The sequence below is a fragment of the Macaca nemestrina genome, chromosome 2 (genome assembly GCF_043159975.1).
Source record: "Macaca nemestrina isolate mMacNem1 chromosome 2, mMacNem.hap1, whole genome shotgun sequence".
Lineage (NCBI taxonomy): Eukaryota > Metazoa > Chordata > Mammalia > Primates > Cercopithecidae > Macaca > Macaca nemestrina.
This window is the reverse complement of record NC_092126.1, coordinates 78,763,156-78,789,206: the sequence shown is the minus strand read 5'-3', so window position 1 is coordinate 78,789,206 and position 26,051 is coordinate 78,763,156. Positions and strand designations below refer to the sequence as shown.

General features: G+C 37.1%; 1 long non-coding RNA gene across 1 annotated transcript in view; it reads right to left on the bottom strand.

Annotated features, from left to right (window-relative positions):
- Positions 1-2,036: 2,036 nt before the first annotated feature.
- Positions 2,037-26,051, bottom strand: part of LOC105466305 (uncharacterized) — a 66,204-nt gene continuing 42,189 nt past the window's right edge. Inside the window, exon 3 of the long non-coding RNA XR_978095.2 lies at positions 2,037-4,216. This is a non-coding gene — a long non-coding RNA (uncharacterized lncRNA). The remainder of the gene's footprint in view (positions 4,217-26,051) is intronic.

The following is a 26,051-nucleotide window of genomic DNA, read 5'->3' as shown; positions in this document are numbered from 1 at the left end:
TGGAAAGAAATTATGTAAATATTTAAGACAATCTTTAGAATAGTTAATGAGTATATTGAAGGGGAAAGATAATTTAGTGGGAGAAAAATATTAGCTGGTGCATGATGGTAAGCATTGCAATTGTAGAAGATTAATGTCAAGCAACATACTCATTAAATGTATTTGATTTAAAAAATCAGTGATTATATATATAATTACATATATATTCAGTTTAATATGGCTTACATGGCTTAAAGGTATTTAATTTAAAATATCAATGGTTTTATATATATATAATATATACACATAATTGGTTTACTGTCATGGCTTCATTTACTTAGATATCAAAGACACATAGTGGGATTCAAACCCCTTTATAGCAGTTTCTTTCAGAAACCCTAACAAGCAATCACAGAGTAGATTGGAAAGCATCCTGACAAAACATCTCCCATTATGCTGGCTGGACAAGGGGACCAGCAGCAACTATCTCACTCTTACCCATCATTCTTATCTCCTGTAAGTAACAAACTGAAGGGAAAGGGTCAAAAAGGCTATAAGCTTTCAACACTAGTGGAAACCCATTATGGTTGAGAGAAGCAGGATGGGGGGAAAATATCTCTACCCTTGGGGAACAGGAATAAGTAGTAGGTCCAGAATTTTATCTGAGGAAGGAAAGTAGCACAGGAGAAAGCCACACCTCTAAGACCGAAGCCCTCATGGTCACAAAGATGTATTCAGAACGTCAGAAAAAATCTTTTCTCTATTTTCTAATTCCTTGTTCAATTTTGATCATTTGTATTTTATTGATAAAATGTCAATTTATTATAGGTTCACAAATGTATTGCTAGGGGGTTGCACATATATTTTCCTATAATATTTTCATTTTTTATTATTTGAATCTTTTATAATTTGCTAATAAGTATTAAGTAAAAATAATATTTTCATATATCTATGAAGGTTGAAATGGACAGATTTTCTCTGTAATACAGTCCACAGGAAAAACATAAAGAAAAGTAGAGAGTAAAATTAAAACACAGCCACACTTTTCATTATGTAACACAAACTTTGACACTAAAAATCTAAGAGAAAAAAGGCATTCTCATCCCCAAGAATAAGATATATTCACCTAAATGTCATCCAGGGGTAAAAAAAAAAAATTTGGTAATATCTCACCTAGCAAATATTTTAGATGTTATAAGCATTATTATTTCTGTCATAACCAGTCAACTTATGAAACAGAATAATGAAAGCAGTATTAGATATTACATGACGCTTTCTCAAGAGGAAGAGGAAGAGCAAGGTAGTAGACTAGAAGCTTCCAACAGAACACCAATTTAACAACTATCTACACAATAAAAGAAGCTTCATAATAATAAAAAATCAGGGGAGTAATCAAAGTGCCAGATTTTAACTTCATATTGCTTAAAAAGGCACTGAATCAGATAGGATTTAAAAAAAAAAAAAAAAGACTTGAATTGCTGATGCAACCTCTAGCTAATCCCTTGGCATCCTCAGCGTAATGAGACCATTTTTATGCATTGTGGAGGGAGAAAGCAGAGCAATTCTGAAACATCGAGCTCTGTTTCACTCTAATGGCAGAATGTAAAGCCAGGCTAAAATCAGCTAATACTTGCCCAAAGAGGGAGCATTTAAGAAAGAAGGGGAATGGCCAGGGGCGGTGGCTCACACCTGTAATCCCAGTACTTTGGGAGGCCGAGGCAGGTGGATCACGAGGTCTGGAGATCGAGACCATCCTGGCTGACACCGTGAAACCCGGTCTGTACTAAAAATACAAAAATTTAGACAGGTGTGGTGGTGGGCACCTGTAGTCCCAGCTACTCTGGAGGCTGAGGCAGGAAAATGGTGTGAACCCGGGAGGCGGAGCTTGCAGTGAGCCAAGATTGCGCCACTGCACTCCAGCCTGGGCAACAGAGCAGGACTCTGTCTCAAAAAAAAAAAAAAAAAAAAGAAAAGAAAAAATAAAAGAAAAGAAAGGAAAGGAAAGGGGGAAAAAATGCCACAAAACAAGAGACAAGGACAAAATGGCAAGAGTAAGTCTTTACTTGTCAATAATTACATTGAATGTGCATAGACTACATAATCCAATCAAAAGACAGAGTGGCTGAATGAGTTACAAAAAGAGACCCAATGATCTGTTGCCTACAGAAAACACATGCCACCTATAAAGATTCACATAGACCAAAAACAGAGAGATTGAAAGAGATATTCCATGCCAATGGATCAAAAAAATTCAGGAATTTATATCTGACATAAAATATTTACATCAGACAAAATAGATTTCAAAAGGTGCCAAGATGGCTGACTAGAAGTAGCTTCTGTCAAGGACTCCCACTGAGAAGAACGAAAATGGTGAGTGAACCCTGCACCTTCAGCTGAGGAATCCAGGTTCTCTAACTGGGACTGACTAGGCAGTTGGCACGGCCCACAGAGAGCAAAGAAAAGCAGGGTGGAGTGGTGGCCTACCTGGTAGCTGCATGGGGCAAGTAGAGCTCCTACCCCCAGCCAGGGGAGGCAGTGAGTGATTGTGCTACCCAGCCCAGGAAATCACAATATTTTCACAGATCTATGCACCCCATGGATCAGGAGATCTCCTTGTGAGCCCAGGCCACCAGGGTCTTGAGTCCCAAGCATGGAGCTGTGCAGATACTAGGTGGCCACTTGGGTTCAATGATCTGAATGGGGAGAAATCAACCAGGCTTGTGTCATTCCCTTCAGGGCAGCAAGTTCCCCCTTGCACCCAGCAGGTCAAGAAGTGCCATTTGTGAACCAGACACCATAGGCAAAAACTTTGAATGTCTGTTGTTCTATAGTACTATGACTGAGCTGACACTCAAACCATAAGATGCAGTCATTCCCATTCTTCGATTCCCTCTCCACAGGCAGAGGATCCTCATTCCATGGCCGCCACCAGTACAGTACAGGCCCACAGCACTTCCAGGCTACAGTTAAGGTCCAAGGGCTCTTTAGTGACGTTCTGGTGAATATTACCTGGTCTAGGACTCACACTTAAAGACAGTAGGCTCCCCTCTGGCCCAGGGAAGGTCCAGAAATGACATCCTAGAGTCAAGGCCTTGAAATGGGGACCTAAGAGGCCTCTAGCTGCTGTAGCCCTCTGTGGCTAAGATAGTACCTACAGTGCAAGACAAATTTCCTTTTACTCTTCCCAAGCAGAAGGTGCCTCTCCCCATGGCCAGCACAGTTGGGAATGTGCTGAGTCTCACCTGAAGCCAGCGAGTCTCAAGAGTGTCACCCAAGGCCCACGGCATACTACCTTCATAGTGCTGGCAGTACCCAGGGCTCTTTAATCAGCAGGTCATGGCTCCTGCCAGGACTGAGTTCGTTTCTTCAAGGTAGCACCTTCCCTTCTGCCCCAGAATGTGTCTAGAAATGTCATTTGGGAGCTAAAACCTGGAATGGAGCCTCACCACTCTGACCAGTACAGTGTCCTACCGTGACTGAGCTGGTATCCAAGATGCATGACAAAGTTTTCTTTCCTTTTTCCTCTCCTCTTCTCAAGCATAAAAATGGGTCTGTTTTGGCGCCCTGAACTGTGTGGCCTGGGTACCAGAGAGAGGTGGCACAAGCACTCCCTTAGCCACACTGGCTGTTGTTGCAGTAGGTTGCATGCCCTCATGTCCACTGGCTCTGAGCCCTGTTTAGCACTGGCACTCACCTAGAAGTTGCAGTTCTTGTGGCTTAGAATGCCTTTCAAGTTATTTAGAGCCCACAGCACTTTAACACTTGGTGGAAAGGCTTCTGGGAATGCAAATTATGACCATTGCAAGGGTTGATTCTCCTCTGGCTAGGGTTGGTTTAAATACTTTCTTTTTGGGTGGGTGCCAGCTGAGTTCAGATCAGTTTTGCTTTCTGTTGTGACAGGGAAGGACTGTGTTAAATGCAATGTTTCACAGGTGATGCACTCTCTCAAGTACACATATTCTCTCTCTGTGCCATGCAGTACCTGTCAGGGGATGAGAGAGGGGTAGCATCAGCAGTTCAAGACTGTCTTTTCTTCCCTCTTCAGTGCTTCTTCCAGTGATATAAAGTTGGAACCAGATACTCTTGAGTGCTTCCCTCATTTTTGTTCTTATGAAGGTGATTTTGTGTCTGTAGATAGTTGTTAATTTGTGTCTTTGCAAGGGGATGATTAGTGGGGCCTCCTATGCAGCCATCGTGCTCTGGTCTGCAAGCATAATAATATTTTCACAAGGTAATCCTGTAAATGGAAATTAATAAATTTATAGAAGAATTCAAGTCACAATTTTAAGAGGTACACATATTTTTAAAAGAATGCACATACACACATATGCTCTCTGTATCTGTTTTTCTCCTTATAATAATATTTCTTCATTTACACATGTCTGATCTACAATACAATTCCTATTGCCTTCTTTAAGGAATTACCATGAAGTAAGAAAGATAAGAGCTGGCTGTTTGAGGTTTAGTTCACTGCTTTTGTCATATTCATGTCCAGCAAAATCTGTGCTTAAAATAAAATTGCATTTGATTTTAATATTTGATCTCATTCTTGAATCAATAAGCTCTTTCAATAAAGCTTAATCTATTTCTAGATCTTTAGGCCATCATACTTTGAATGAGAAAACCAACAAATTCAGAATGTACTTTCTATAGAATTTGTCTCTCTTTCTCGAGACTTTTTAACAAGTGTTTTGTGTATATGTTTTTTCAGCATTCTCTAAATGCCCAATTCCCATATCCTACTCCTCAACACATACTTCCATTTTTTTCTAAATTTAGGTTGATAGAAATAACTGATTATATATTAAGTATCTTCATTAGCTGAATTAAAAGACAATGGGGGGCAATAGTATGTCAAGGAGAGTTATGTATTTTAATCACCATTTTTAATTAAAGTATTAAGAATTATCATAGAAAGTGTGGAGCACTTTCAGATGGCAAAGTAGATCCCCTACAATGAAATATCACCTCACCCCAGTTAGAATGGCTATTATCCAAAAGACAGCACATATCAAATGCGAGCAAGGATACAGAAAAAGTGTTACTCTTATGACTCTGTTGATGCGAACGTAAATTAATAGAGCCATTATAAAGCACAGTATGAATGTTCCACAAGAACATTAAAAATAGATCTATCACACTATCCCACAAACCCACTGCTTGGTATATAGCCAAAGAAAGAAAATTAGTGTATTGAAGAGATAATTGCATTCCCATGTTTATTTCAAGACTATCCACAACATCCAAGATATGGAATCAACTTAAATGTTCATGAATGGATTAATGGATAAAGAATATGGCCGGGCACGGTAGCTCAAGCCTGTAATCCCAGCACTTTGGGAGGCCAAGACGGGCGGATCACGAGGTCAGGAGATCCAGACCATCCTGGCTAACACGGTGAAACTCCGTCTCTACTAAAAAATACAAAAAACTAGACAGGAAAGGTGGCGGGCGCCTCTAGTCCCAGCTACTCGGGAGGCTGAGGCAGGAGAATGGCCTAAACCTGGGAGGCGGAGCTTGCAGTGAACTGAGATCCGGCCACTGCACTCCAGCCCGGCCGACAGAGCGAGACTCTGTCTCAAAAAAAAATAAAAATAAAATAAAAAGGAATATGTGGTACATATATACAATGGAATTACAATAGAATTCTTTTAAACCATAAAACGGATGGAATCTGTCATTTGAAAACAATATAAATGAGTTTGGAGGACATTATGTTAAGTGAAATAAACCAGGCACAAAAAGACAAACACTGCATGATCTCACTCACTTGTGGAATCTTTAGGAAAAAAAAAAAAAAAAAGTCATGAAATTTGGGAGTGTAGTAGTGATTATTAGAGACTTGGAATAATAAAGGAGAGAGGAGATTAGGAAATTTTGGTCAGGGAGCACAATGTTACAGTTAGATAGGAGGAATGAGTTATGGTATTATATTGTATAGTAGGGTGGTTGCAGCTAACAGTAATTCATTCCATATGTAATTTTACTAGAAAAGAGGATGTTGAATGTTCTCAGAGCAAAGAAATGATAAATATTTAAGGTTATAAACAAACAATTGCAATGATTTGATCAGCATACAATGTATGTACGTATGGAAACATTACATTGTACCCATGAATATTACAATTACTATGTGTTAATTTTAAAAATTCTTATAGCTAATTTCCTTGTCAGATAGTGATGTCTCGTTCTTTCTAATCTTAATAGAAATTATAGTACAACAGAAATTCATTTAGGAACTTTGAACAGGATAAGAAAATGTCCTATTAAACTGTTTTAGGCATAAGTGACTTTGGGAAATGTTTTCTATGTTTGTATTTCTTCATATCTGCATAAAAATTGGTATTGCATGTTGTCATGTATCATCTTGACTTGCTTAAATATATATATGGAACTTTTTTCTTCGTCCTCATGCAAGGTGGAATTGTCTCTTAGGTATTGACTGCCTGTCACATTTCATAGACTATGGCATAAATACCCAGATGCTGTGACATTTAATACAAATAATCAGTCATATATTTTCTTTCTCGTTCAATTCCAGTGAACAAACAAGTGCCACCATCCTCAAGAAAAAGCAATGATAAAATTTAATATTATAGCATATATATTTACTTTTTATAATTGGCTTTCATAATTTTTCAAGTTCAAAACTAGTTATAACAAACATTAAGCACTTATTAAATAATGATATAGTAAATCTCTATCATAACATGTGAAACTTTATGATGTAAATATTCTCGGCACACAAATAATTCATATGTCACACAAATATTAAAAGTATGAATATATTCAAAGTAAATATTTCAAATTTTCAAAATTTAAAATTGTAATTGTTTTAACTTCAGGGTCTATAGTTTGCTAAGAGAAACTCAAATTTTTGGTTTAAATACATTCTCTGTTTCAATATTTATCTTATATTCCCATATTGATCCTTATAAGAGGTAAAACTAAGCAAGCTATTAGGTTAAAGAATGGAGTTTAAATTACAGGTTGTATTAATTCTGTGACCTTGGGTAGTGCTGCAGCCTCATGACAGTGTTCACTTAAGAAATCACTTTATGGCTGGGCATGGTGCCTCACGCCTGTAATCCCAACACCTTGGGAGGCTGAGGTGGGCAGATCACAAGGTCAAGAGATAGAGATGATCCTGGCCAAAATGGTGAAACCCTGTCTCTACTAGAAATACAAATGTAGCCTGGAGTGGTGTCACATGCCTGTAGTACCAGCTACATGGGAGGCTGAGGCAGGAGAATCACTTGAACTCGGGAGGCAGAGGTTTCAGTAAGCTGAGAGCCCTCCACTGCATTCCAGCCTGGTGACAGAGTGATACTCCATCTCAAAAAAAAAAAAAAAAAAAAGAGATTACTTTACTCCAGCTATATGTAAATAGATCAGATAAATAAAGAAATGATATGTATTATTGCCCTTTTTGAAGTTTACTAATTCCAAATCTTATAAATAATTACATTGTGCTTCAATTACTTGGTTTCAAAAAGGGAAAAACTTGATATGTGTCCCCCTTACTTTTCCACTGCTGATTAAGTAAGGGATTCTCTCTCTTCAAACATAATGAATTTTTCAAATAGGCTAATGTTTTGTCAGTTCAACCCTGTCTTTTTTATCATCTTAAAATCAATCTAATCAATTAGTACATTCATTTTCCTGGTAGATATGTTGGATGGAAGGAGGGGATAGTGAGGAGATAAGATAATGTTAGCTTCTGCAAAAAATAATGTCATAAAGATCCACTATGCACCACTAAGATTCCAAGCAGATATTCCTAATTGGCAAGAGGCACTTTTCCAAGGTATGAATAAAATACTCAGCATTAATCTATCCTTGCCTCCTCCACCTTCAATATGTAGCTTAAAAGTTCTCTGTACTACTTTGCATATGGCTGCCTGATGGAAAAGAGAATTTTATGATGATCAAACATGAATTATCATGTAAGTGGAACACATTATTTTTGTTCACATTTCAAGGACTGTAAAGTCATGTGACCACACTTAAGTGGAAGAGAACCTGGGAAGTTTAGTCCAACTGTGGAAACAGAGCAGGAGGAAGACAGTAAAATGACCAGCTATTGTGTTTCCTCTCTGATTTTCCAGGTCAGTCTTCCAGACACCTTACTTCCCCTGTGGATAACAGTTATTTAATTTTTAAGGGACGCTTAATCAATGCAAATAATCTAGGTTATGGTAACTAACAGACAATGGCAATGTATCAGTGGCTAAATGCCACCAACATTTATTTCTCAGTCACTATACCTGCCCAACACAGTGTAGCAGAGGGCTCTGATTTCTGTGATTATTTACTAAGGCAGATAAATGGAATCTCCATTAAGGTATATGCTTCTATGAGTACTATGTTTGGTGAGGAGAACATGGAACTCACACAACTTCCACCAAAACTTAAGCAACTACACCAAATCTGTTATCACTGCTAACTTCAAAAATTGTACAGAATATTGTGCCTAAAAGAAGGAGAGAGGCATTATATGTCAGGTCTTAATGACTATCACACAATCCCAAATCTCCCCATAAATATTCAAGCTATAAACTGAAAAGAAAATTCATGTGCCGTACCTGTTCCATATAATGCTAAACATTGAGAAAATAACCATGACAAAAACTCCCTTTCAGAATAGTAGAGACTGGAAATTATACACAGCAACCACTGATTTATTACAAATATGAAATCCTTCCGAGTATCTGTATTAGTACATTCTCACACTGTTATAAAGAATTAACTGAGTCTGTGTAATTTATGATTTTCTTCATAAAAGTTTAATTGACTCACAGTTCCACAGGTTTAACAGGAATCATGACTAGGAAGCCTCAGGAAACTTACAGTCATGGCAGAAGGCAAAGGAGAAGCAGGCATGTCTTACCATGGCAGATCAAGAGACAGCACAGCGGGAAGTGCACACACTTTTAAGCAATCAGATCTTGTAAGAATTCTGTCACAAGGCAGCACTAGAGGGATGGTGCTAAATCATTAGAAACCACTCCCATGATTCAATCACCTCCCACCAGGCCTCACCTTCAATACATGGGGATTACAATTTGACACGAGATTTGGGTGGGGACACAGAGCCAAACCACTTCAGCAGCACTTGTGAAAAGTTCCTTCATTGCAGATGGGGAGCTTCCTTAATAAGACTGATTCTGTTCTGTTGGTAGGAGCAGCTAGTCAATTATGTACAGAGTCCCGTATGTGAGTGTGTGTGTGTGCGCGCATGTGTGTTTTTGTGCATATGTGAGTGTGTGTTTGTACCTTTGTCAAGTCCTTCCTTGCCCATCATCCTCCAATGCATGATCTGAAGTGATCATGGGGAAGAATGCCCTTCCAAGTGGCTGCACAACTTTCAAGTACTTATATTTTGCTGCTGAAAGTTTAGAGACAAAACAGTGATTTAATGCTTAAATAGACAAAGTCACTATTATGTTAATCTCTTGGTGTCCTTGATAAAACAATTTCTTAAAAGAAAAATAGCAGACTTCTGATCTACTTGCTTCTAGAAATGTCTATATTACAGTGACCTCATTTAGTTTTCTTTTTCTAGACCTAAGTCTCGAGTTTGCTTCGTTTTTCAACTTAGCCTATTCCCTCTCTTTTAACGTAAGGCCACCTAAAATATAAGCTTGAGTACAAAGGCTTGCACTTCATCAGAAGACAAAATGATCTTGTTTAACAGGAAACTTAATATTATCACCCAAATATTGTTGTATTTTTACTAGATTTGAGCTCTACAAGAAGGTTGGTTTTCTAATCTTGTGAAGCCACACATTTCTGGAATTTGTTCTCTTACATTTTTGTCTGGAAACTGTCAATTCTCTGCGCCTGAGCTCATCTCTCTTGTTTAGTACTGTAGTAAAAGCAGAAAATAAATGCCAACAAACGCTATCACTCCATTTCTTTCCAAACACTTCCCACAGAGCTGAAGTCTTGTTAGAGACATGCACTGCTTTCCAAGTTGTCAACTATAACAATTTTACCAACTGTGCTGTCTTTGCATAAAAAAGAACTTTAGTTTTCTAACTGCTGACATCAGTTTCTTGGCAGACCACCATTAAACTGTTTAGTTAATTATATCTATATCAGTTATAGCAGCACCTTATCATCAAATTCGTTCTCTATTGGTAAAATAGACTCTAATGCCTGAAACAAATAACTCTAACATGTGGAATGGTACCAACAATCTAATATGTGTCATGGTACATCAACAATCAATACACTCTAAAATGTGTATCTGTAAACATAATTTGTGTATTGGTTAAAGAAACTAGTTTCTGACACAAATGATTCTAAAATGTGTAATGGTACAAATAACACAGAATACTTTTCTCACTAATTTGGTGTCTCAAATGCATGTTCTTAGTCTGTAACTCATTCTCTTAAAGTTTGTTTGTAAATCACCCAGGCAACCAAGAGTATTTAGGCTGACATTTATCCATAAACCTTATCACTTTGCCACATAAAACATACTACAATACAGGTTTTCTCCCACCTTTCTTCTTTATTAGTAAATATATGTTATAGTAAATACAGATTGTTAGTAGTAAATATATATTTTTATATGTTATAAGCCTACAGATTAACTTATATCTCTGATGAAACCAGAATTCTCTCTAAAACCCTTTTCTTTTAACCACAGGTTGTACTGTTTTAAAGAGCATAGTTAGGCTTGAATTTCTTCATGTTCTTTTGCAAAGAAAGTTAGTCCTTTGGGGAGGTGTTTGTGCTCTCTATTATATGGCCTAATTAGGAAGAATCTATAAGCCATTATTCTGATGCTGGGAATGGGAAAATAACATATTTCTCTCTATTTGACACCCTTACTTTAGTTTTTTTTATTATACTTTAAGTTCTAAGGTACATGTGCACAACGTGCTGGTTTGTTACATATGTATACTTGTGCCATGTTGGTGTGCTGCACCCATCAACTCGTCAGCACACATCAACTCATCATTTACACCAGATCTAACTCCCAATGCCATCCCTTCCCCCTCCCACCTCCCTATAATAGGCCTCGGTGTGTGACGTTCCCCTTCCAGAGTCCAAGTGATCTCATTGATCAATTCCTACCTATGAGTGAGAAGATTGCGGTGTTTGGTTTGACTTTCTTGGGATAGTTTGCTGAGAATGATGGTTTCCAGCTGCATCCATGTCCCTACAAAGGACACAAACTCATCCTTTTTGATGGCTGCATAGTATTCCATGGTGTATATGTGCCACATTTTCTTAATCCAGTCTGTCACTGATGGACATTTGGGTTGATTCCAAGTCATTGCTATTGTGAATAGTGCCGCAATAAACATACGTGTGTATGTGTCTTTATAGCAGCATGATTTATAAGCCTTTGGGTGTATACCGAGTAATGGGATGGCTGGGTCATGTGGTATTTCTAGTTCTAGATCCTTGAGGAATCGCCATACTGTTTTCCACAATGGTTGGAACAGTTTACAATTTCACCAACAGTGTAAAAGTGTTCCTATTTCTCCACATCCTCTCCAGCACCTATTGTTTACTGACTTTTTAATGATTGCCATTCTAACTGGTGTGAGATGATATCTCATTGTGGTTTTGATTTGCATTTCTCTGATGGCCAGTGATGATGAGCATTTTTTCATGTATCTATTGGCTGTATGCATGCCTTCTTTTGAGAAATGTCTATTCATATCCTTTGCCCACTTTTTGATGGGTTTGTTTGTTTTTTTCTTGTAAATTTGTTTGAGTTCTTTGTAGATTCTGGATATTAGCCCTTTGTCAGATGAGTAGATTGCAAAAATTTTCTCCCATTCTGTAGGTGGCCTGATCACTCCGATGGTAGTTTCTTTTGCTGTGCAGAAGCTCTTTAGTTTAATGAGATCCCATTTGTCAATTTTGGCTTTTGTTGATGTTGCTTTTGGTGTTTTAGACATGAAGTCCTTGCCCATGCCTATGTCCTGAATGGTATTACCTAGGTTTTCTTCTAGGGTATTTATGGTTTTAGGGCTAAAATTTAACTCTCTAATCCATCTTGAATTAATTTTCGTATAAGGAGTAAGGAAAGGATCCCATTTCAGCTTTCTACTTATGGCTAGCCAATTTTCCCAGCACCATTTATTAAATAGGGAATCCTTTCCCCATTTCTTGTTTCTCTCAGGTTTGTCAAAGATCAGATGGCTGTAGATGTGTGGTATTATTTCTGAGGACTCTTTTCTGATCCATTGGTCTATATCTCTGTTTTGGTACCAGTACCATGCTGTTTTGGTTACTGTAGCCTTGTAGTATAGTTTGAAGTCAGGTAGCGTGATGCCTCCAGCTTTGTTCTTTTGACTTCGGATTGTCTTGGCAATACGGGTTCTTTTTTGGTTCCATATGAACTTTATTTTTTTTTTAATTTATTTATTATTATTATACTTTAAGTTGTAGGGTACATGTGAATAACGTGCAGGTTGTTACATATGTATACTTGTGCCATGTTGGTGTGCTGCACCCATCAACTCATCATTTACATCAGGTATAACTCCCAATGCAATCCCTGCCCCCTCCCCCCTCCCCCCTCCCCATGATAGGCCCCTGTGTGTGATGTTCCCCTTCCTGAATCCAAGTGATCTCATTGTTCAGTTCCCACCTATGAGTGAGAACATGCGGTGTTTGGTTTTCTGTTCTTGTGATAGTTTGCTAAGAATGATGTTTCCAGCTGCATCCATGTCCCTACAAAGGACACAAACTCATCCTTTTTGATGGCTGCATAGTATTCCATGGTGTATATGTGCCACATTTTCTTAATCCAATCTGTCACTGATGGACATTTGGGTTGATTCCAAGTCTTTGCTATTGTGAATAGTGCCGCAATAAACATACGTGTGCATGTGTCTTTATAGCAGCATAATTTATAATCCTTTGGGTATATACCCAGTAATGGGATGGCTGGGTCATATGGTACATCTAGTTCTAGATCCTTGAGGAATCGCCATACTGTTTTCCATAATGGTTGAACTAGTTTACAATCCCACCAACAGTGTAAAAGTGTTCCTATTTCTCCACATCCTCTCCAGCACCTGTTGTTTCCTGACTTTTTAATGATCGCCATTCTAACTGGTGTGAGATGGTATCTCATTGTGGTTTTGATTTGCATTTCTCTGATGGCCAGTGATGATGAGCATTTTTTCATGTGTCTGTTGGCTGTATGAATGTCTTCTTTTGAGAGATGTCTGTTCATATCCTTTGCCCACTTTTTGATGGGGTTGTTTGTTTTTTTCTTGTAAATTTGTTTGAGTTCTTTGTAGGTTCTGGATATTAGCCCTTTGTCAGATGAGTAGATTGCAAAAATTTTCTCCCATTCTGTAGGTGGCCTGATCACTCCGATGGTAGTTTCTTTTGCTGTGCAGAAGCTCTTTAGTTTAATGAGATCCCATTTGTCAATTTTGGCTTTTGTTGATGTTGCTTTTGGTGTTTTAGACATGAAGTCCTTGCCCATGCCTATGTCCTGAATGGTATTACCTAGGTTTTCTTCTAGGGTATTTATGGTTTTAGGGCTAAAATTTAACTCTCTAATCCATCTTGAATTAATTTTCATATAAGGAGTAAGGAAAGGATCCCATTTCAGCTTTCTACTTATGGCTAGCCAATTTTCCCAGCACCATTTATTAAATAGGGAATCCTTTCCCCATTTCTTGTTTCTCTCAGGTTTGTCAAAGATCAGATGGCTGTAGATGTGTGGTATTATTTCTGAGGACTCTTTTCTGATCCATTGGTCTATATCTCTGTTTTGGTACCAGTACCATGCTGTTTTGGTTACTGTAGCCTTGTAGTATAGTTTGAAGTCAGGTAGCGTGATGCCTCCAGCTTTGTTCTTTTGACTTCGGATTGTCTTGGCAATACGGGTTCTTTTTTGGTTCCATATGAACTTTATTTTTTTTTTAATTTATTTATTATTATTATACTTTAAGTTGTAGGGTACATGTGAATAACGTGCAGGTTGTTACATATGTATACTTGTGCCATGTTGGTGTGCTGCACCCATCAACTCATCATTTACATCAGGTATAACTCCCAATGCAATCCCTCCCCCCTCCCCCCTCCCCCCTCCCCATGATAGGCCCCTGTGTGTGATGTTCCCCTTCCTGAATCCAAGTGATCTCATTGTTCAGTTCCCACCTATGAGTGAGAACATGCGGTGTTTGGTTTTCTGTTCTTGTGATAGTTTGCTAAGAATGATGTTTCCAGCTGCATCCATGTCCCTACAAAGGACACAAACTCATCCTTTTTGATGGCTGCATAGTATTCCATGGTGTATATGTGCCACATTTTCTTAATCCAATCTGTCACTGATGGACATTTGGGTTGATTCCAAGTCTTTGCTATTGTGAATAGTGCCGCAATAAACATACGTGTGCATGTGTCTTTATAGCAGCATAATTTATAATCCTTTGGGTATATACCCAGTAATGGGATGGCTGGGTCATATGGTACATCTAGTTCTAGATCCTTGAGGAATCGCCATACTGTTTTCCATAATGGTTGAACTAGTTTACAATCCCACCAACAGTGTAAAAGTGTTCCTATTTCTCCACATCCTCTCCAGCACCTGTTGTTTCCTGACTTTTTAATGATCGCCATTCTAACTGGTGTGAGATGGTATCTCATTGTGGTTTGGATTTGCATTTCTCTGATGGCCAGTGATGATGAGCATTTTTTCATGTGTCTGTTGGCTGTATGAATGTCTTCTTTTGAGAGATGTCTGTTCATATCCTTTGCCCACTTTTTGATGGGGTTGTTTGTTTTTTTCTTGTAAATTTGTTTGAGTTCTTTGTAGGTTCTGGATATTAGCCCTTTGTCAGATGAGTAGATTGCAAAAATTTTCTCCCATTCTGTAGGTTGCCTGTTCACTCTGATGGTAGTTTCTTTTGCTGTGCAGAAGCTCCTTAGTTTAATGAGATCCCATTTTTCAATTTTGGCTTTTGCTGCCGTTGCTTTTGGTGTTTTAGACATGAAGTCCTTGCCCATGCCTATGTCCTGAATGGTACTACCTAGGTTTTTCTCTAGGATTTTTATGGTATTACATCTAACATTTAAGTCTCTAATCCATCTTGAATTAATTTTCATATAAGGAGTAAGGAAAGGATCCAGTTTCAGCTTTCTACTTATGGCTAGCCAATTTTCCCAGCACCATTTATTAAATAGGGAATCCTTTCCCCATTTCTTGTTTCTCTCAGGTTTGTCAAAGATCAGATGGCTGTAGATGTGTGGTATTATTTCTGAGGACTCTGGTCTGTTCCATTGGTCTATATCTCTGTTTGGTACCAGTAGCATGCTGTTTTGGTTACTGTAGCCTTGTAGTATAGTTTGAAGTCAGGTAGCGTGATGCCTCCAGCTTTGTTCTTTTGACTTAGGATTGTCTTGGAGATGCGGGCTCTTTTTTGGTTCCATATGAACTTTAAAGCAGTTTTTTCCAATTCTGTGAAGAAACTCATTGGTAGCTTGATGGGGATGGCATTGAATCTATAAATTGCCTTGGGCAGTATGGCCATTTTCACGATATTGATTCTTCCTATCCATGAGCATGGTATGTTCTTCCATTTGTTTGTGTCCTCTTTTATTTCACTGAGCAGTGGTTTGTAGTTCTCCTTGAAGAGGTCCTTTACATCCCTTGTAAGTTGGATTCCTAGGTATTTTATTCTCTTTGAAGCAATTGTGAATGGAAGTTCATTCCTGATTTGGCTCTCTGTTTGTCTGTTACTGGTGTATAAGAATGCTTGTGATTTTTGCACATTAATTTTGTATCCTGAGACTTTGCTGAAGTTGCTTCTCAGCTTAAGGAGAGTTTGGGCTGAGACAATGGGGTTTTCTAAAATACAATCATGTCATCTGCAAACAGGGACAATTTGACTTCTTCTTTTCCTAACTGAATACCCTTTATTTCTTTCTCTTGCCTGATTGCCCTAGCCAGAACTTTCAACACTATGCTGAATAGGAGGGGTGAGAGAGGGAATCCCTGTCTTGTGTCAGTTTTCAAAGGGAATGCTTCCAGTTTTTGCCCATTCAGTATGATATTGGCTGTGGGTTTGTCATAAATAGCTCTTATTATTTTGAGATACTTCCATCAATACCAAATTTAATAAGAGTTTTTAGCATGAAAGGCTGTTGAATTTTGTCAAAGGTCTTTACTGCATCTATTGAGATAATCATGTGGTTTTTGTCTTTGGTTCTGTTTATATGCTGAATTATGTTTATTGATTTGCGAATGTTGAACCAGCCTTGCATCCCAGGGATGAAGCCCACTTGATCATGGTGGATAAGCTTTTTGATGTGCTGCTGGATTCGGTTTGCCAGTATTTTATTGAGGATTTTTGCATCGATGTTCATCAGGGATATTGGTCTAAGATTCTCTTCTTGGTTTTATCTCTGCCAGGCTTTGGTATTAGGATGATGTTGGTCTCATAAAATGAGTTAGGGAGGATTCCCTCTTTTTCTATTCATTGAAATAGTTTCAGAAGGAATGCTACCATCTCCTCCTTGTATCTCCGGTAGAATTCGGCTGTGAATCCTTCTGGTTCTGGACTTTTTTTTGGTTGGTAGGCTATTAATTATTGCCTCAATTTCAGAGCCTGCTATTGGTCTATTCATGGATTCAACTTCTTCCTGGTTTAGTCTTGAGAGAGTGTAAGTGTCCAGGAAATTATCCATTTCTTCTAGGTTTTCTAGTTTATTTGCATAGAAGTGTTTATAGTATTCTCTGATAGTAGTTTGTATTTCTGTGGGGTCGGTGGTGATATCCCCTTTATCATTTTTTATTGGGTCTATTTGATTCTTCTCTCTTTTCTTCTTTATCAGTCTTGCTAGCGGTCTATTGATTTTGTTGATCTTTTCAAAAAACCAACTCCTGGATTCATTGATTTTTTGGAGGGTTTTTTGTGTCTCTATCTCCTTCAGTTCTGCTCTGATCTTAGTTATTTCTTGCCTTCTGCTAGCTTTTGAATGTGTTTGCTCTTGCTTCTCTAGTTCTTTTAATTGTGATGTTAGGGTGTCAATTTTAGATCTTTCCAGCTTTCTCTGGTGGGCATTTAGTGCTATAAATTTCCCTCTACACACTGCTTTAAATGTGTCCCAGAGATTCTGGTATGTTGTATCTTTGTTCTCATTGGTTTCAAAGAACATCTTTATTTCTACCTTCATTTCGTTATATACCCAGTAGTCATTCAGGAGCAGGTTGTTCAGTTTCCATGTAGTTGAGCGGTTTTGATTAATTTTCTTAGTCCTGAGTTCTAGTTTGATTGCACTGTGGTCTGAGAGACAGTTTATTATAATTTCTGTTATTTTACATTTGCTGAGCAGTGCTTTACTTCCTGCTATGTGGTCAGTTTTGGAATAAGTGCGATATGGTGCTGAGAAGAATGTATATTCTGTTGATTTGGGGTGGAGAGTTCTGTGGATGTCTATTAGGTCCACTTGGTGCAGAGTTGAGTTCAATTCCTGGATGTCCTTGTTAACTTTCTGTCTCGTTCATCTGTCTAATGTTGACAGTGGGGTGTTAAGGTCTCCTATTATTATTGTATGGGAGTCTAAGTCTCTTTGTAAGTCTCTAAGGATTTGCTTTATGAATCTGGTTGCTCCTGTATTGGGCGCATATATATTTAGGATAGTTAGCTCTTCCTGTTGAATTGATCCCTTTACCATTATGTAATGTCCTTCTTTGTCTCTTTTGATCTTTGATGGTTTGAAGTCTGATTATCAGAGACTAGGATTGCAACCCCTGCTTTTTTTTTGTTCTCCATTTGCTTGGTAGATCTTCCTCCATCCCTTTATTTTGAGCCTATGTGACACTCTTATTTTAGATGTTGATTGCTCAGTGGATGGGCGAAACACAGGCCTAGACCTCCTCAGTTTGCCCATTTTGGCATGGAACCATTATGCCACTAGTTTCAAAAATGACTCTCAGAGTTTTAATATTCTTACTGGCAGCACAACTTAAGTAAATCCTCTGTCTCACAAGTGGACACTGGGTAGAAACAAGGAGCCTCCACCTCTGAGCTTCACTCTCCAAAACTTCTGCTTAGCAACAAGGAGTTAGGGCAGGAAGTTAAATGCTGAAATTCTACCTCTTCTGGGTGAATAGACCTCTGACTAGAAGTTGGGAGAGAGGAAGCCCTATCTTACTGTCTAACTGATCTGTAGTGGAGCTTCTGTTTTACTGAGTTGGAGGGAAAATGGAATGCCACAGGTGTTGGTTAAGATCCAACGTACTCTCACAATTCCTACTGAGTTTTAGATTTTATTAAACAAATGTTCTTTATTATTTCTATGAACTTAAGTTCATTTACAGATAAATGGTTTTGTTTTATGTATACTTTTCACCTGTTGCACTGGGGAGTGAGTTCATGGAGCTCCTCACACTATCGTGGTTCAAGTGGAACTTCCACACCCTGTCTTTTAAATGCATATTTTCCAAATGCTTCGCTTAATACAGTAGTTAGTAGAACCAGGCTTCCATCTATAAAACACTTAATATTTCTTTAATTTTTATGTGTGGTCCATTTGCACTGACAGAATCAGTGCTCATCATTATATTTAGCTAATTGAGAGTTGTCAATCCAATCTTACTTATGCTATCTGAAAGCCAAGAGGTTTACTCCCTGTTGAGGGTTGCTGCTGAGCATAACAAATCTGTATTATACTCTCTGAATAAGAGCCTTTGTAGATGTGTTGGACAACCACATTTTAGAGGAAAATGTTGCAGTATTTGGATTTCTTTTAGTTATTTTATCAATAACCAGTTCATGTCAAATACCATTTATTCAACTTTTGATAAAATCTATAGATTTATCATCTCTTTAACATATATCCCTTCCAAACTCCTAGTTAAGTGATAATAAAGTGGTAGAAACACTTAGAAGTGAAATAAGAGCCTAAAGAAAAGGGAAATAAATTTCAACAACTTTTGGAAAGATGTAGAAGATGAAAGACTGAGTGATAAATGACAGTAAAATGGGGATCATAGCTATAGAGAGATATTGAACATTAACTTGAATTGTAGAACATTATATTTACAGGATTTTGAAGCATCACTTATCATAGGAAGCAGAGATAAACAAAGAGTTTAAATATTAGGTGATTAGGTGAAAATTTTGTACACCAAAGTTAGGAGTGTGCAGCATAGAGATTGTCTCATCTCCCTGTTGATTCCCTTCCACTCTCTGCAAGTCATTTTTCCATGCCCCACTTTATATATTATATGGGAGGTTAAAGGAATTTTTTTACCATCTGAAGAGATTGAATCTGAGTGATACTAGTATAGGGTTGCCTAATTTAACAAATAAAAATACAGAAGGCCCGATGGAGTCTGAATTTCAGACACACAAAAAATAAACACTGTACAGTGTCATGAAAATTGAAAAAAGTTATAAAGTAAGCAATGAGGAGGGCACTTGTAAATAGAAACTAAATCAAATTGCACATAATTAATCAGATGATAGTAAACTGTTAGATTTCTCAATAAGTAAAAGAAAACAGAACAATGCTTCAAAATTATGAGAGTGATTTGTTCTTAGAACACTATAGATGAAGCATAATTATTAATTATTTTAGATATTGAAAACCTCCTAAACCTTTATTTTTCATATATGAGAGAAACTGTGATTCAGCAAAATAATAATAATAATAATAATAATAATAATAATAATAATAAAATAACATGAAAATTAACCTAGAGCAAGGATGTTATAGTATGCAGCAATTAAGAGTTTCACAGGCCGGGCGTGGTGGCTCAAGCCTGTAATCCCAGCACTTTGGGAGGCCGAGACGGGCGGATCAAGAGGTCAGGAGATCGAGACCATCCTGGCTAACACGGTGAAACCCCGTCTCTACTAAAAAATACAAAAAAACTAGCCGGGCGAGGTGGCGGGCGCCTGTAGTCCCAGCTGCTCGGGAGGCTGAGGCAGGAGAATGGCGTGAACCCGGGAGGCGGAGCTTGCAGTGAGCTGAGATCCGGCCACTGCACTCCAGCCTGGGCGACAGAGAGAGACTCCGTCTCAAAAAAAAAAAAAAAAAAAAAAAAAAAAAAAAAAAAAAAAAAAAAAAAGAGTTTTATATAAGAGGGCAGAGATGAACATTTCAGAAAGAGTGTCATAAAACAGGCCTGAAAAATTATCAGACCAGATTGAATCGGGAGAATGAAGGGATCTTAGGAGATCTCTAGAAAATTTAATTTAATGAATAAATTATCTATTGTGTTTGGATATTTGGCAAATATTATCAAAAGGTTGTTGATAACTCTGTTGAGAACACTATGGGTGAATAGATAAAAACAGTACAAATAAAGAAATAATGAGTTCTTCCACTTCTGGACAAGATGAAGTGTCAGGAACATAATTTTTCCTCACATCCAAAACAATTATAAAAACAAAAACAAAATCAAAGAAGAAATAGACAAAATATACAATACAGTAATGTAATGTATATAAAATGGTTATATAAACAGAATTATGTGAAATCAAAAGTGAAGAATTGCATAAGTTAAATTTGCTTCATATGTTATTTCAATTTCAAGGAAGAGATTTAATTGATAGAATTGCTGTCTTGTTTTGCCATCATCTACATTGAGATTAGAGAGAGACAAAAAATGGCTCAAGTTTGGAATTTCTTTGGAGCTAGACTCAAAATCTAGCTTTATTATTGATAAGACTAAACTGGCAAAGGTAGCATGGACCTGCACCCAAATATGTGTGAACTCCAGATGAGAGCGCTACCATGCGACAGGTGGTGCCGGACAACTGATTGTCACCAGCAGATCACATAGACAGTTTTGTAGATAGACCAAATCCAAAGAGAGCACCCCGAAGAGCAGAATCATCCTATTATTTACCCTCTCCCAAATGTTATAATCAGAAAAATCACTCCTTTTTCTAAGAAAAAAAGAGGAGGTTTAGAGATGCTGGAATGATTCTCTCCTGCTGTCGTTTCCTAAAACGGAGTAAAAAGTCCCTTCCTTACATGTAAATACATGAGGAAGACATGTTCCCTGTCATATGGAAAGAGAAAATTCTGATGTCTGAGAAAAAAACAAATAAACTAAACAGACAGACATATATACACACACTTTTTCTTTCTTATTTACGTACAAAATAGACATACTTAAAAGAAGCATGTAGAAGGTCAAATTCCGGTAATTATTTGTCTTATTTGTCACAGAGAAGGTTACCCTTCACTTAATGATTTTTAATGCTTTCGCTCACGAAGATTCAGTAATCTTTTTAGCATTAGTTACTTTAATTTGACTTTGTTGGCTTTTGTGCTTAGAGCAATTTGAGTTTGACAGTTCATTTATGGTGAATGTTAATAAGCAAAGTCAGTTAAACATCTGTCCAAATTATCACTTGTATATACAGCAGTAGAATGTAAATTTGCATTGCAATGAGATTTATTGGAAAAGTTTAACATGCCAACACCTGCTCTGCCTGCCTATTTTTGCTTTGTTCTGTTTTATTTTTGAAAGATTCAACCAAATGTGTTAAATTTGATGAGAGTAAATATTATAATACAATGTGTTTTACTAAAACATATTAGGTGCATTTTAGAAACTTGCAAAAAATGTTTTTTCTTCATAATCATATTTCAGAATCTTTTCTTATTTACAGTTGTTTTTTCGAGCTGTCTTTTTTACCACCAAAAAACTATATATACATTAATATACTTGTTTGTATAACTGAAACCTATTTCTAAACCCTTCACTTGGCTACTCTGAAGCAACTATCAGAATGACTACCAAGGTCTCAAAAAAATTATAAAATAGTATTGTCAAACTGCGTCTTTGAGTTTCACTTGTTGGAGAAATGTTTCTTTCATGCATTGTTTTACTTAGCTGAAAATTTAATTTTTTTACACTGGAATGATTTCAGATTCAAGTTCTTATTGAATAAAGACCTGGTTCTTCTACATGGAATATGATTTTGCAATATGTCTACTCAAATTCTTAGCATATGCAAAATTTAAAAACTTTGGAGAATCTGTGGTGGTGCTTTCAGACCCATAATTACTTGTTAACTTTGTGAATACTGGGAATTGGTGTAATCTATTAGGCTTTCAAATATTCCCTGTATTTTATTCTAATGTATTTGCTTATTCCCTGAGTTTTCCAGGAATGATGAGCTTCATGAGGGCATAAACCTATCTTTTGTATATTAAATTTTTAGCAGTGTTTGTGCTTGTCATTAGTCATCTCTTGCCTATAGCTGAGCAATTTATATGTCTTCATTTTATTTTCTTTAATTTTTTGAGCACACCATTTCTTAAAAATACACAGGCATGCAATGCATAATAATCACAATCTGGTTATGCTGTAAAAGGTGGACTCAAACTCCTGGACTCAAGCAGTTCACCCACCTCAACCTTCCAAGTAGCTGGACTATAAGCCTGCACCACCAAGCCTGACCTATATACTTTCATTTTAAGTACTTGAAAGCCTATCGAGTGGAAAAAGAGATGTGTATTTCATATACATGTTATATAACATATGCTATATATATAGTGTGTGTGTGTATGTATGTATGCACACACATTGGATTTCCTGTATTTTCTTCATGTTGAAATTCACATATCAAATTAAACTTTTGCATGATGTCTGCTTAGTAAAGGTTTCCATTGTCTGAATAATTTAGACTGGTGATACATAAACTCAAACGCTTCAATGGCATAAGAAAATATAAAGAACAGCTAATTATATTTTATAAAAAGTAAAATATTAATATGGCATAATATTTCACTGTGTGTGTGTACACATATACATACATATGTATACATATATATGTGTACACACACATGTATATACACACACATGTTTATAGAGAGAGCATAATTTATTACATTGTTACCTTCTGTTAAACATAGTTTGTTCCACAAGAATTTGTTTGTTATAAATAATTCTGTGATTATCATATGTGTACATAAATGCTTAGTGATCTTTATTTGTTAAGTGTTATTTCCAGCCATCGCTATTATTGGACATTAAGGAGAGGTTAGCACCACAAGATATCTGGTTATGTTGTAAATTTACATAAGGCATTCAATGTGTGATCATCACATTATGGAAAATGAAGTAAGCATTCCCTCAAGCATTTATCCTTTATATTAAAAACTCCAGTTTCACCCTTTTAGATATTTTAAAATGTAGAATTAAATTATCATTCACTATAGTCACCCTGTTGTGACATCAAATACTAGGTGCTGTTTATTCTTTTTTTTTGTACCCACTAACCATTCTCACTTGCCATCCATCCCCACCACTACCCTTCCCAGCCTCTAGTAACCATTTTTATACTCTCTGTCTCTCCATGAATTCAATTGTTTTCATTTTTAGATCCCACAAATAAGTGAGAACATGTGATTACTGTCTTTCCGTGCCTGAATTATTTCACTTAACATAATAACCTTCTGTTCCATTCACACTGGAAATAAATAATCTTCTGTTCCATCCATGTTGTTGCAACAAACAGGGTATCTTTTTTTTTTTTTTTTTTTTTTTTTTGAGACGAAGTTTTCCTTTTGTTGCCCAGGCTGGCAATGGCAAGATCTCGGCTCAGTGCAACCCCCACCTCCCAGGTTCAAGTGATTCTCCTGCCTCGGCCTCCCAAATAGCTGGGATTACAGGCATACACCACCACATCCAGCTAATTTTTGTATTTTTATTACAGATAAGGTTTCTCCACCTTGGTCAGGCTGACCTCAAACTCCCAACCTCAGTTGATCTGCCCGCCTTGGCCTCCCAAAGTGCTAGGATTACAGATGTGAGCCACCGTGCCCAGCCAGGATATCATTATTTATGGCTGAAGAGTAGTCCATTATGTGTAAGTATCACATTATCTTTATCCATTCATCTGTTGAAGAACTCTTAGGTGATTTCCAAATCTTGGCTATTGTAAATATTGCTGCAACAAACATGGGAGTACAGATATTTCTTTGACATACCGATTTCCTTTCTTTGGGGAATATACCAGCATTGAGATTGCAAGATTATATGATAACTCTATTTTTAGTTTTTTGAAGAACTTCTAAGCTGTTCTCCATAGAGAGTATATTAATTTACATTTTCTCCAACAGTGTACCAGTATTCCCTTTTCTCTACATCCTCGCCAGCCTTTGTTATTGCCTGTTATTTACTAAACCTTTTTAATTGGTGCGAGATATCTCATTGTGGTTTTGATATGCATTTCTTTGATGATCAGTGAAGTTGAGAACCTTTTAAAGTGTTTCTTTACTGTCTGTATGTGTATTTTGAGAAATATCTATTTAAATATTTTGCCCATTTTAAAAATCCGTTTATTAGATTTTTTTTTCCTTTAGAGTTGTTTGAGCTCCTTATACATTCCCATTATTAATCTTTGTCAGATAAGTAGTTTGTAAATATTTTCTCCCATTTTATGGATTGGCTCTTCACTTTGTTCATTGCTTCCTTGACTGTACAGAAGCTTTTTCACTTGATGTGATCCTATTTGTCCATTTTTCCTTTTGTTGTCTGTGCTTTGTGTGGTATTACTCAAATAATTTTTGCCCAGGCCAATGTCCTGAAGATTTTCCCTAGTTTTCTTGTAGTAGTTTCACATTTTGAGGTCCTAGATTTAATTCTTTAATATATTTTGATTTGATTATTGTATATGGTGAGAGATAGGTGTCTAGTTTCATTCTTCTACATATGGATATAAAGTTTTCCTATCACTATTTATGGAAGAGACTGTCTTTTCTCTAGAGTAGGGAAAAAGTATCAAAAGTGAGTTCACTGTAGGTTTATGGATTCATTTCTGGGTTCTCTGTTCTGTTCTTTTTAGCTTGTGTGTTTGTTTTTATGCCAGTGCAATGCTGTTTCGGTCTCTATAGCTTTGTAGCACACAGATAATGTGATTCTTCCAATTTTGTTCTTTTACTTAGGATAGCTTTGCCTGTTCTGGGTCTTTTGTGGTTGCATATAAATTATAGTTTTTCTTTTTTTTCCTATTTCTATAAAGAATGTCATTTGTACTTGGATAGGGATTACATTAGATCTATAGATTGCTTTGGGTTGTATGGGCATTTCAACAATATTCATTCTTCCAATCCATGGGCATACAATATTTCTTCCATTTTCTGGTGTCTTCTTCAATTTATTTCATTAGTGTTTTATAGTTTTCATTATAGAGATCTTTCACATTGATGGTTAATGCTGAGTGTTAACTTGATTGGTTCGAAGGATGCAAAGTGTTGTTCCTGGGTGTGTCTGTGAGGGAGTTGCCAAAGGAGATTAACACTTAAGTCAACAACCGACTGGGAGAGGCAGACCCACCCTGAATCGGGGTGAGCACCATCTAGAGAATCAGCTGCCAGCACAGCTGGAATAAAGCAGGTGGAAGAAAGTGGAATGAGCAGACTTGCTGAGTCTTCTGGCCTTCATCTTTCTTCCGTGCTGAATGTTTCCTTCCCTCAAACATCAGACCCAATGTTCTTAACTTTTAGGCTCTTTGACTTACACCAGCAGTTTGCCAGGGGTTCAGGGGCCTTTGGCCAAAGACTGAATGCTGCACTGTCAGCTTTTCTACTTTTGAGATTTTGGGACTCTGACTGGCTTCCTTGTTCCTCAGCTTGCAGCTGGCCTATTGTGGAAATTCATCTTGCGATTGTGTGAGTCAATGCTCCTTAATATACTACCCTTCATATATATACATCTATCCTATTATTTCTGTCCCTTTTGAGAACGCTGAATAGTACAGATTCTGGTACTGGGAGTGGTTCTAGAGGAACAGAATTTTAAGGATAAATTTTGTTAGTTTTGGGGTTTTGGAGTTGGCAACTTAATATAATTAGACCCAAAAATACTAAGGACTCTACTTTTAATAACATGTAGAACACTGATAGTCCTTGGTGGTGTAGAGAGTTATGCAAAATAAATGCATTTGGTACTCCTGATTCATCACTCATGAGAGGCAAGGAATTTAATGACTCTATATATATTACGTTTGACCATATGTGGAGAACCAAGGAATAAAATGAAGTGAGTTGATTGCTCCTAAGTTTGCTAGACAAAGTAATGAAATAAAAGGATGAGCTTAAGGATTGTGATT